Source organism: Dendropsophus ebraccatus, chromosome 6, assembly GCF_027789765.1.
Source record: "Dendropsophus ebraccatus isolate aDenEbr1 chromosome 6, aDenEbr1.pat, whole genome shotgun sequence".
NCBI classification, from domain to species: Eukaryota; Metazoa; Chordata; class Amphibia; order Anura; family Hylidae; genus Dendropsophus; species Dendropsophus ebraccatus.
Window position 1 is genome coordinate 146,810,336 of NC_091459.1, and position 12,439 is coordinate 146,822,774.

The window sequence follows — 12,439 nt, forward strand, 5'->3', positions numbered from 1 at the left end:
ATATATATATATATATATATATATATATATTTGTGTATATATGTGTACACAACTATCCTAATAAGTTCTACGCAAATAGTTTTTTTTCCTACTAAGTTATAAGTATGTGTGCCACTGTCCAAGGTTACAGTCTGGTGTAGAAGAGCACAGCGCTGATATCTTCTGTAACTTCAAGGATGTTTGAAAAAAAAAAAAAAAACTTCCAAGAAGTTTTAACTCTTGTATCTATGATTTTACTGCTCACGGTTAGAAGTGAGGCACAGAGCGTTCTGCTTACTGATAAGAGACGCTTACTGGAGGAATGGATTCATTTCAGCTAATAATGGTACAAATTAAGCTGAAGGTTCTGACAAAAAGAATATTCCATATACAGTATGTTTTATATTTCATCTTTAAGGTGTGTTTTATTTGATTTATAGCAAAAGAAGGTTATATGGGACTAGCCGAGTGTAATATTATTTTTTTATTTTTAGGGTTAACAGTTTTGTGATGATTATAGCAAACTAGTTCATGACTATATATATATATTGTCTTATCCCTAGTAAAGCCACACCCATGTCCTTGGCTCCAGTCTGCACTCCTTATGCCCCCCAATATATATATATATATATCTTGTGCTAAGTGCATTGAATCCAGCATCTCTGTTGCCTTGATGTAGATTCAAATGGGGGAGGGGATAGAGGTGAATGGAAATGGGGGCAGCCCATTTTGATGTTTAAAAAAATAAAATAAAATTTAAACACCGTAAAAAAATTTTTATTTTTGAATAAGGATGTTTATTACTTATTGTGTTTGATATTTTAAATTGTGAAAGATGAAAATGTAATTGAAAGCCCAAATATTAATGAAAGTTTAAAAGTTTTCATTGTAGATTATCCCAGACTTTTCAAAGATGGATGACACAGGACGCAAGGATATATGGTGACCGCCATGCAGCGTGACGTTCCACTGCAGAAACCGCTCCTGCCATAAGCTGGAGGTGAGGACAATCACTGAGACATGTAAGATGGTTGGAGGTGACTGTGCAGATGTCTATATGAAGCCCACTATTATGGGTTAATTGGCAAGTGAGAGATTTGTTTGATCCCTGGGCTTACCAAAAACACTTGTAGAAAAAAACTGTTCAAAGAAGAAGAAAAGCTGCCATAGAGCGGCTGACGCAACGTTCACGCAGACAAACCCTGAAGCCAAAAGGGAGATGGATGATGGATGAAGCTGGTGATGCTGTGGTTTCTGTGCTCTTCCCAAGGTAACAGCGTACAAAGCGTACAAGGGAATGGGGAGATGTTTCCGGTCTCTTCCTGAGGTAACCGTACATAGTGTACAGGTGGAGGGGGAGATGTTTCCGGTCTCTTCCTGAGGTAACCGTACATAGTGTACAGGTGGATGGGAGATGTTTCCGGTCTCTTCCTGAGGTAACCGTACATAGTATACAGGTGAAGGGGGAGATGTTTCCGGTCTCTTCCTGAGGTAACCGTACATAGTGTACAGGTGGATGGGCAGATGTTTCCAGTCTCTTCCTGAGGTAACCGTACATAGTGTACAGGTGGATGGGAGATGTTTCCGGTCTCTTCCTGAGGTAACCGTACATAGTATACAGGTGAAGGGGGAGATGTTTCCGGTCTCTTCCTGAGGTAACCGTACATAGTATACAGGTGAAGGGGGAGATGTTTCCGGTCTCTTCCTGAGGTAACCGTACATAGTATACAGGTGGATGGGGAGATGTTTCCGGTCTCTTCCTGAGGTAACCGTACATAGTGTACAGATGGATGGGGAGATGTTTCCAGTCTCTTCCTGAGGTAAGTGTACATAGCGTACAAGGGAATGGGGAGATGTTTCCGGTCTCTTCCTGAGGTAACCGTACATCGTGTACAGGTGGATGGGAGATGTTTCCAGTCTCTTCCTGAGATAACCGTACATAGTATACAGGTGGATGGGAGATGTTTACGGTCTCTTCCTGAGGTAACCGTACATAGTATACAGGTGGATGGGAGATGTTTCCGGTCTCTTCCTGAGGTAACCGTACATAGTGTACAGGTGGATGGGGAGATGTTTCCGGTCTCTTCCTGAGGTAACCGTACATAGTGTACAGGTGGATGGGAGATGTTTCCGGTCTCTTCCTGAGGTAACCGTACATAGTATACAGGTGAAGGGGGAGATGTTTCCGGTCTCTTCCTGAGGTAACCGTACATAGTATACAGGTGAAGGGGGAGATGTTTCCGGTCTCTTCCTGAGGTAACCGTACATAGTATACAGGTGGATGGGGAGATGTTTCCGGTCTCTTCCTGAGGTAACCGTACATAGTGTACAGATGGATGGGGAGATGTTTCCGGTCTCTTCCTGAGGTAACCGTACATCGTGTACAGGTGAATGGGAGATGTTTCCAGTCTCTTCCTGAGATAACCGTACATAGTATACAGGTGGATGGGAGATGTTTCCGGTCTCTTCCTGAGGTAACCGTACATAGTATACAGGTGGATGGGAGATGTTTCCGGTCTCTTCCTGAGGTAACCGTACATAGTGTACAAGGGAATGGGGAGATTTTTCCGGTCTCTTCCTGAGGTAACCGTACATAGTATACAGGTGGATGGGAGATGTTTCCGGTCTCTTCCTGAGGTAACCGTACATAGTGTACAGGTGGAGGGGGAGATGTTTCCGGTCTCTTCCTGAGGTAACCGTACATAGTGTACAGGTGGATGGGAGATGTTTCCGGTCTCTTCCTGAGGTAACCGTACATAGTATACAGGTGGATGGGAGATGTTTCCGGTCTCTTCCTGAGGTAACCGTACACGGAAATGCAGCCCCCAATACCCCCCCTGAAATAAGACTAACAAGCATTTGGAATATAAAGGCCGTGGCACTTTAATAAGGGTAAGCAAATACACTGTTAAGCACCAATATCATAAATAATCAAATAATTTAATCAATAAATAAATCAATAAATAAATAACCGAGCCATAGCTTAACAGAAGGACATGCCCGCCCTGAGAGCAGGGCGACAATACCCCCTCTATCAAAGTGCCACGACAAAGTCCTTGAACATAAGGGAGGGCGGGTGGGAGCAGCTTCTTCTGTACAGCTACTCTGACTGACACAGCTGAGAGCCGGCTCCCCTATAAATACCATTCCAAATCTCCCGCTCTCAGCCAGCTGACCAATCCAAACAGAGGGCACCTTTCTATTTTTAGCTCACTGTATTCCCACACAGCTGTAATCACCAATCACAACGCTGGCTGTTGCTAAGCAGAATCTCCAAGGCTTGTGGTACCTGTAGGAATAGAAAGAAGGGGGGGGGGAGAGAACAACTACCACATACATGTAAAACCAAACTTGTACTAAAAAGGGGGGTGGGGGCGCAATCCCGTGTGTCCCCCTTTTATAAAGGGGGGCCCTTTACACGGAAATGCAGCCCCCAATACCCCCCTGAAATAAGACTAACAAGCATTTGGAATATAAAGGCCGTGGCACTTTAATAAGGGTAAGCAAATACACTGTTAAGCACCAATATCATAAATAATCAAATAATTTAATCAATAAATAAATCAATAAATAAATAACCGAGCCATAGCTTAACAGAAGGACATGCCCGCCCTGAGAGCAGGGCGACAATACCCCACCTGCCTGGTCAGAGAAGCTGACCAGGCCCCACCTCCAACAGTGCCACGGCACCCAATTCTATAATTGACTGAAAATTGGCATTTAGAATGTCTGACCCAATGTCGGATAGGTGCACGAGGTCAGACCAATAAAGGCGGGTAAATATCCCTCAAGGTCCAGGTGCCTAAATGATAGGCCACCTAGAGAGGGGATAAATTTAGACACTGCAAAGTTAATACGCTTCCTAATTTTTTCGTAGAAGTACAGTCCTTTGCGCATCCAGGAGAGACGAGGAATGATCTCAGAAAAAACTAAAATACACTCAGGAAAAAATACATTTAAACAACGACAGATCCCTCTTGATCTCCACAATAAGTCCAGAGTTTTTAATTTTCCTATGTCATCGCCCCCAGCGTGTATAATTAAAATATCGGGGGGGGGGGGGGGCAGAGCTGAGGCTAGACTATGCAGGATGGCATATATTTCCCTCCACCGGAGACCACTATACCCGAACCACTGCACCTCAAACTGCTCCAAGTCAAAACTCAGGTTCACCCCATAATTATGCCGCTCAGCTCTCTTGGAAGCCCATACCACAAATGAGTGGCCTAGGATCCATACACGCCTACTCTTACCTGAAAGAAAAGAAGATAATTACTAGTGAACTAGACCAGGTCTAAATGTATAATCTAAAGCGATCAGAGTCCCATCTGCCCAAACGCTTAATCAACTGCTCGTCCAACCCTGCTGCAGCGGCCTCAGTTGCCGCGCCAATCCTGAAAGAGTGACTGGTAAAACGCAATTCAGAGAGGCCTAGCTCCGCAAAGCAACTTAAGAACCCTGTTAAACTGGTACCTAGTAACAAAAGACAAATCCTGGTGTATAAATAAAATACCATCAATAGCAGGTCTAACAGCAAGAAAAGCCGCCATACACTGTACTGGACAAACTACAGAGCCACTAAATGTATTTAACTTTACAAGCGAACCCCTACCCAGCTGATCAGTTTAGAATATCTTAACAAAACACATAAAACGCCAAAACTAATAGAAATGTCTGAAAACAACAAGCCCGAGGGAGAGGTTTTACTAAATGATACTAACTCACCCAGGCAAAAAGCGCCAAAGAAAGCTAATGAAAATAATGCTTTAAACAAAACATCCTCAAAACTAGAACAACAAACAATATGTAAAACTTCATGTAACTTTAATAACAGATCAATAGTAATAGGGCGACGCACATCTGGAGAGACACGTCCCTTTTTGTAACCTTTAAGAACCTGTTTAATAAGGAAAAAACTAGAAATACTATGCAGACCCAGAATTTTAAAAAAGAACGAAACACCATACAAAGATTTCACTATAGCAGAGTGAGAAAGCTGTTTAGCAATTAACATATTTACAAAAGCTAATGACAACCACACATCATGTTGTAGATGGTGCTCCTGTAAGGAAAAACAAAAGACTTCCACTGGGACCATGCAACTGCGTAGGCAGTCCAAGTACGAGGTGCCACTGACTTCCTAATTAGCTGCGCTGTTAGTCCCAGATCGGCGACCACAAGTGATTTGGGCAAGCAGTGCCCACAGCCACCGCCTCCGGAGCCAGACGCCGGAAATCTGCAAACTGACCACGAGATAAAGAATCAGCTATAGTGTTCTTACTACCCTGTAAATGTACAGCCTTTAGCCAGATCTTATTAGACATACAGTACAATACTAAGTGGCGTAACAATTTTATAACCATGGCTGATTTTGAAGACAGGCAATTCACTGCATAAAGGACTCCTTTATTATCAGACCTTAATAAAACACCGGGAATAATTCTAACAGAACAATGTTCTTACATACACCAGCCTGGACCCATGTATCAGGCCAAGGCTCGGCTGACCACTATCCAGCAAAATAAGCCCCGTAACCGTGAGCACTCGCCGCATCAGTATATAAAGCAATAGCATCAGACTCTACAAACTCCGGTAAAAAGACAGAATGACCATTCAAAGTAGATACAAACTCCAACCACATGCTCAGATCCTCCTTAAGCGGTTTGGTAAGGCGGATGTGAGCACGGGGAGATTTTAAACCAGCAGTAGCTGCATAGAGTCTCTTAGAAATATACGACCCATAGGAATGACACGCATAATAAAAGCCAACAAACCTAAAACTGATTGCAATTCCTTTAAAGTCACCTTAACTTTCTGTAACATACACTTCAATGCGCATTTTAATCTGGATAACTTTTAATCTGAATTCCATTCTCACTGTATCCAATGTGATACCTAGAAACTCTAAACAGTGACACGGCAATAAACCAATAAACCGAAAAACGTCTAGGTAGTGAACGACGGCACCATCCGGTACCCCATAATTCACCATCCAGTGCAGAAACGTTGCAAAAAAAAAAAAAAAAAAACTCAAAGTAATAGCATGAAAGAGTAAAACCCATTGGTAAACAACGATAAAAGTAATAATTATTATCAAAACAAAAGCCAAGTGAACTAAAACCTTCAGGATTAACCAGTAACAAACGGAACGCAGACTTTATATCACATTTAGCTAACAGGGCCCGAACACCAAAAAACACGAATAACTCTTACAGCGTCATTTAATGAAGCATAAGAAACTGATGACAAAGATTTATCTGCATTATCATTCAAGGAAGAGTGCAACGGGTAAGATAAATGATGAATTAACCTGTACTCCCCTGGCTCCTTTTTAGGGACCAATCCTAAGGGGGAGATGCGAAAGTTAGGAAAGGGGGGTGCAGAAAAAGGTCCCGCAACCCTCCCTTCCCGAACTTCCTTCATTATTTTGTCCCTAACCACGGCCTCATGCAAGGACACAGATTTTAAATTGTCCACCACCACGCATCCTAAACCATCCTAAGGCGGAACATCAAAGCCAATTGAGAACCCATGAATAATCAATTCAGCTTTCTGCCTGTCTGGGAACCTGGCGAGATGTGGCAACATTCTTTCCAGGCTCAAACATTTCATCATAGTTAAACCAGGCCATATCGCCAAAACTGCGGTATGCCTCTAATATCTTATCCAAGTGCTGAAATAAGGAGGAACACAGCTCAGGGCGCTTCTCTCCCACTACAGCACAATAGATGGTTTAATAAGCATGTAACCAGTTAAAAATAGAACGAGGTGGTGACTTTTTAACATCATCAGGTTTATCATCTGTACGCTTCACCAACACATCCTTACTAGCAGGTAGCAATGACATCACATCTACAAATTCACCCTTCCAGATTTTTTCCTTCACACATAATTGTAAGTGGAAGCCAAGCGGTAACATCACACAGGCTAGAGCCTCTTTAACACAAATCTCAGGCACATCAGCACCTTCTCAATCACTGGCGTATTTAAGAAGCAGAGCGCTCTGCTCCCAGGCTAGAGCCTCTTTAACACAAATCTCAAGAAGCAGAGCGCTCTGCTCACAGGCTAGAGCCTCTTTAACACAAATCTCAGGCACACCAGCATACTTCTCAATCACTGGCGTATTACAAGAAGCAGAGCGCTCTGAACCTGGAACTGACACATTAGGTACAGCAATCGTACTCTGAGACCACACATTAGCCAGCGATGGACTGCTATTAAACCCTTTAGCTACCAGGGCACAAAACTTTTTCACAGCATCATTGGCAAACAAATCACTCATGCTCACATCAGGGACAGGACCCACGTTGATGTTCTCACCCACAGCTGCTGACTCCTCTCCACGGATCTGCTGCGGTGTAAACTCCTCTGCGGCACTCTGCTGGGATGCGGACACCTGCGGGGCTGCGGTCACCTGCGGGGCTGCGGACACCGGTGGGGGCGCGGTCATCTGTGGGGAGGCTGCACCGCGGCTCCTATGGGAACCTCGGCTATGATGGCGATGTGCCGGGGGTACTGCCAGAAGGGGGCGGCGGGAGGGGAGCTGAATCAGCTCTCTTACTGCTCCTACTCCGCTTATATGGCCGCTCCCCCCGGCTGCTTCTTCCTCTATGCCTCCTGTCTTCCGCAGCACTCGCCTCTTGTAATACCTCCAGGTCTCTAGGGGGCAGTATACGGCACACAATTCTCCTCTTCCTCCATACGCTAGGGAGCAACTTCCTCGGACACCGGCTCTGCTAGACACCGCCTCAGCCATGCTTCACCTCCAGCTCCTTCTGCCCTCCGGATAAGCTCAGTGAGAAGGCTCTCTATACCGACTATGGCAGCTGCTGAAACCTGTTAGCTATGTGACAGGTACTGCTGAAGCTCTTTTACAGGGCCACACTAACAGCCTTGCTATGCTTACAAGCACCGCTCTAGCCCAGTGTGCCCTTAGCTCTTTCACAGAAACCAGCAGTACACAGCACAGCAGCTTCTTCTGTACAGCTACTCTGACTGACACAGCTGAGAGCCGGCTCCCCTATAAATACCATTCCAAATCTCCCGCTCTCAGCCAGCTGACCAATCCAAACAGAGGGCACCTTTCTATTTTTAGCTCACTGTATTCCCACACAGCTGTAATCACCAATCACAACGCTGGCTGTTGCTAAGCAGAATCTCCAAGGCTTGTGGTACCTGTAGGAATAGAAAGAAGGGGGGGGGGAGAGAACAACTACCACATACATGTAAAACCAAACTTGTACTAAAAAGGGGGGTGGGGGCGCAATCCCGTGTGTCCCCCTTTTATAAAGGGGGGCCCTTTACATAGTATACAGGTGGATGGGGAGATGTTTCCGGTCTCTTCCTGAGGTAACCGTACATAGTGTACAGGTGGATGGGAGATGTTTCCAGTCTCTTCCTGAGGTAACCGTACATAGTGTACAGGTGAATGGGAGATGTTTTCAGTCTCTTCCTGAGATAACCGTACATAGTATACAGGTGGATGGGAGATGTTTCCGGTCTCTTCCTGAGGTAACCGTACATAGTATACAGGTGGATGGGAGATGTTTCCGGTCTCTTCCTGAGGTAACCGTACATAGTGTACAAGGGAATGGGGAGATGTTTCCGGTCTCTTCCTGAGGTAACCGTACATAGTATACAGGTGGATGGGAGATGTTTCCGGTCTCTTCCTGAGGTAACCGTACATAGTGTACAGGTGGAGGGGGAGATGTTTCCGGTCTCTTCCTGAGGTAACCGTACATAGTGTACAGGTGGATGGGAGATGTTTCCGGTCTCTTCCTGAGGTAACCGTACATAGTATACAGGTGGATGGGAGATGTTTCCGGTCTCTTCCTGAGGTAACCGTACATAGTATACAGGTGGATGGGGAGATGTTTCCGGTCTCTTCCTGAGGTAACCGTACATAGTGTACAGGTGGATGGGAGATGTTTCCAGTCTCTTCCTGAGGTAACCGTACATAGTGTACAGGTGAATGGGGAGATGTTTCCGGTCTCTTCCTGAGGTAACCGTACATAGTATACAGGTGGATGGGAGATGTTTCCAGTCTCTTCCTGAGGTAACCGTACATAGTGTACAGGTGGATGGGAGATGTTTCCGGTCTCTTCCTGAGGTAACCGTACATAGTATACAGGTGGAGGGGGGAGATGTTTCCGGTCTCTTCCTGAGGTAACCGTACATAGTGTACAAGAGAATGGGGAGATGTTTCCGGTCTCTTCCTGAGGTAACCGTACAAAGCGTACAAGGGAATGGGGAGATGTTTCCGGTCTCTTCCTGAGGTAACCGTACATAGTATACAGGTGGATGGGAGATGTTTCCTGTCTCTTCCTGAGGTAACCGTACATAGTATACAGGGGGATGGGGAGATGTTTCCGGTCTCTTCCTGAGGTAACCGTACATAGTATACAGGGGGATGGGGAGATGTTTCTGGTCTCTTCCTGAGGTAACCGTACATAGTATACAGGTGGAGGGGGAGATGTTTCCGGTCTCTTCCTGAGGTAACCGTACATAGTATACAGGTGGAGGGGAGATGTTTATGGTCTCTTCCTGAGGTAACCGTACATAGTATACAGGTGGAGGGGGAGATGTTTCCGGTCTCTTCCTGAGGTAACCGTACATAGTGTACAGGTGGAGGGGGAGATGTTTCCCGTCCCTTCCTGAGGTAACCGTACATAGTATACAGGGGGATGGGGAGATGTTTCTGGTCTCTTCCTGAGGTAACCGTACATAGTGTACAGGGGGATGGGCAGATGTTTCCAGTCTCTTCCTGAGGTAACCGTACATAGTGTACAGGTGGATGGGGAGATGTTTCCGGTCTCTTCCTGAGGTAACCGTACATAGTATACAGGTGGATGGGAGATGTTTCCGGTCTCTTCCTGAGGTAACCGTACATAGTATACAGGTGGATGGGGAGATGTTTCCGGTCTCTTCCTGAGGTAACCGTACATAGTATACAGGTGCATGGGGAGATGTTTCCTGTCTCTTCCTGAGGTAACCGTACATAGTGTACAGGTGGATGGGGAGATGTTTCCGGTCTCTTCCTGAGGTAACCGTACATAGTGTACAGGTGGAGGGGGAGATGTTTCCGGTCTCTTCCTGAGGTAACCGTACATAGTGTACAGGTGGATGGGAGATGTTTCCACTCTCTTCCTGAGGTAACCGTACATAGTGTACAGGTGGATGGGGAGATGTTTCCGGTCTCTTCCTGAGGTAACCGTACATAGTATACAGGGAGATGGGGAGATGTTTCCGGTCTCTTCCTGAGGTAACCGTACATAGTATACAGGTGGATGGGAGATGTTTCCCGTCCCTTCCTGAGGAAACCGTACATAGTATACAGGTGGATGGGAGATGTTTCCGGTCTCTTCCTGAGGTAACCGTACATAGTATACAGGGGGATGGGGAGATGTTTCTGGTCTCTTCCTGAGGTAACCGTACATAGTGTACAGGGGGATGGGCAGATGTTTCCAGTCTCTTCCTGAGGTAACCGTACATAGTGTACAGGTGGATGGGGAGATGTTTCCGGTCTCTTCCTGAGGTAACCGTACATAGTATACAGGTGGATGGGAGATGTTTCCGGTCTCTTCCTGAGGTAACCGTACATAGTATACAGGTGGATGGGGAGATGTTTCCGGTCTCTTCCTGAGGTAACCGTACATAGTATACAGGTGCATGGGGAGATGTTTCCTGTCTCTTCCTGAGGTAACCGTACATAGTGTACAGGTGGATGGGGAGATGTTTCCGGTCTCTTCCTGAGGTAACCGTACATAGTGTACAGGTGGAGGGGGAGATGTTTCCGGTCTCTTCCTGAGGTAACCGTACATAGTGTACAGGTGGATGGGAGATGTTTCCACTCTCTTCCTGAGGTAACCGTACATAGTGTACAGGTGGATGGGGAGATGTTTCCGGTCTCTTCCTGAGGTAACCGTACATAGTATACAGGGAGATGGGGAGATGTTTCCGGTCTCTTCCTGAGGTAACCGTACATAGTATACAGGTGGATGGGAGATGTTTCCCGTCCCTTCCTGAGGAAACCGTACATAGTATACAGGTGGATGGGAGATGTTTCCGGTCTCTTCCTGAGGTAACCGTACATAGTGTATAGGTGGAGGGGGAGATGTTTCCGGTCTCTTCCTGAGGTAACCGTACATAGTATACAGGTGGATGGGAGATGTTTCCTGTCTCTTCCTGAGGTAACCGCACATAGTGTACAGGGGGATGGGGAGATGTTTCCGGTCTCTTCCTGAGGTAACCGTACATAGTGTACAGGGGGATGGGGAGATGTTTCCAGTCTCTTCCTGAGGTAACCGTACATAGTGTACAGGTGGAGGGGGGAGATGTTTCCGGTCTCTTCCTGAGGTAACCGTACATAGTATACAGGTGGATGGGAGATGTTTCCGGTCTCTTCCTGAGGTAACCGTACATAGTGTACAGGTGGAGGGGGAGATGTTTCCGGTCTCTTCCTGAGGTAACCGTACATAGTGTACAGGTGGAGGGGGAGATGTGTATCTGTTTGTTTTTAAGTCTTTTCCAGAGACAATCAGCAACAAGCTGAGAGACCAGCGGATGGAGAGGAGGTACAGGGTAAAGATGGCATCCAATAACTATTTGCTGGCAGCCTTGTATCCCACTGTAAGTTATCTGACAAAACCAGCAGAAGGAAGCCATGTGTAATGTGGTGTATAGTATCCTCACATTGGGCGGCCCAGGGGACAACAAATATAGCAGAGAGGGTTGTGTACGGCTGTATTATCTACACCTGTCATAACCTACTGTAAGTAACACCGTAAAGTGCCTGTCTGCATAGTCTGTCATCTTCCTGCCTGTTTCAGGGAATGTAAGTGGCCGTCATCCACCTGCTACAGGTGGCCTATATAGGTATGTCCTTACAGGTGGCCCATATAGGTATGTCCTTACAGGTGGCCTATATAGGTATGTCCTTGTCTGTACTGGTGTCTTCTTTACAGGTCAGCCAAAGCTATGGGAGAGAACAAAGCCAATGTCTGAGGTGATACTAGTGGCCTATATATAACTGAGGCCAAGAGTCCAAGTGTCTAAAGAGGCCTGTCAGTCAAAAGATAGGTTTAAGGTTTAAGGTTCCAATCCAATGTTATTAACCATTACAAAAAGGATCATGTGATATATTATTCTCATAAAAAAAGTTTGAAACCTTCAATGATGTATAGTATATACTTTGCTTTTATTTCTATGGTGGTTATCTTATGTGTAATATGTGATGATCTCAGTGAGACAAGAGACAATTCAGTATGATCCAAATATTATATGAGTAATAAGCGCCCAGTTACTTCATATTATTGGTCTATGTATTATACTATATGATTATGTACAGGAAGAGATGTGACCAGTCATTAGTCCTGTGTGATCTAATCATAAAGATGTTTTCTAGGTACAAAATGAAGTCAAAAGACTAAAAAGAAGTAAAAATACTGAGAATCCAGTACTG

At 45.4% G+C, this 12,439-nt stretch overlaps 1 long non-coding RNA gene across 1 annotated transcript; it reads right to left on the reverse strand.

Moving 5' to 3' along the window:
• Positions 1–2,837: 2,837 nt before the first annotated feature.
• On the reverse strand, positions 2,838–8,274 carry LOC138794516 (uncharacterized). Its single transcript, XR_011363461.1, has 2 exons — positions 7,300–8,274; positions 2,838–5,222 (listed from the first exon to the last, which is right to left on the reverse strand). It is a non-coding gene; the product is annotated as an uncharacterized lncRNA (long non-coding RNA).
• Positions 8,275–12,439: the final 4,165 nt, after the last annotated feature.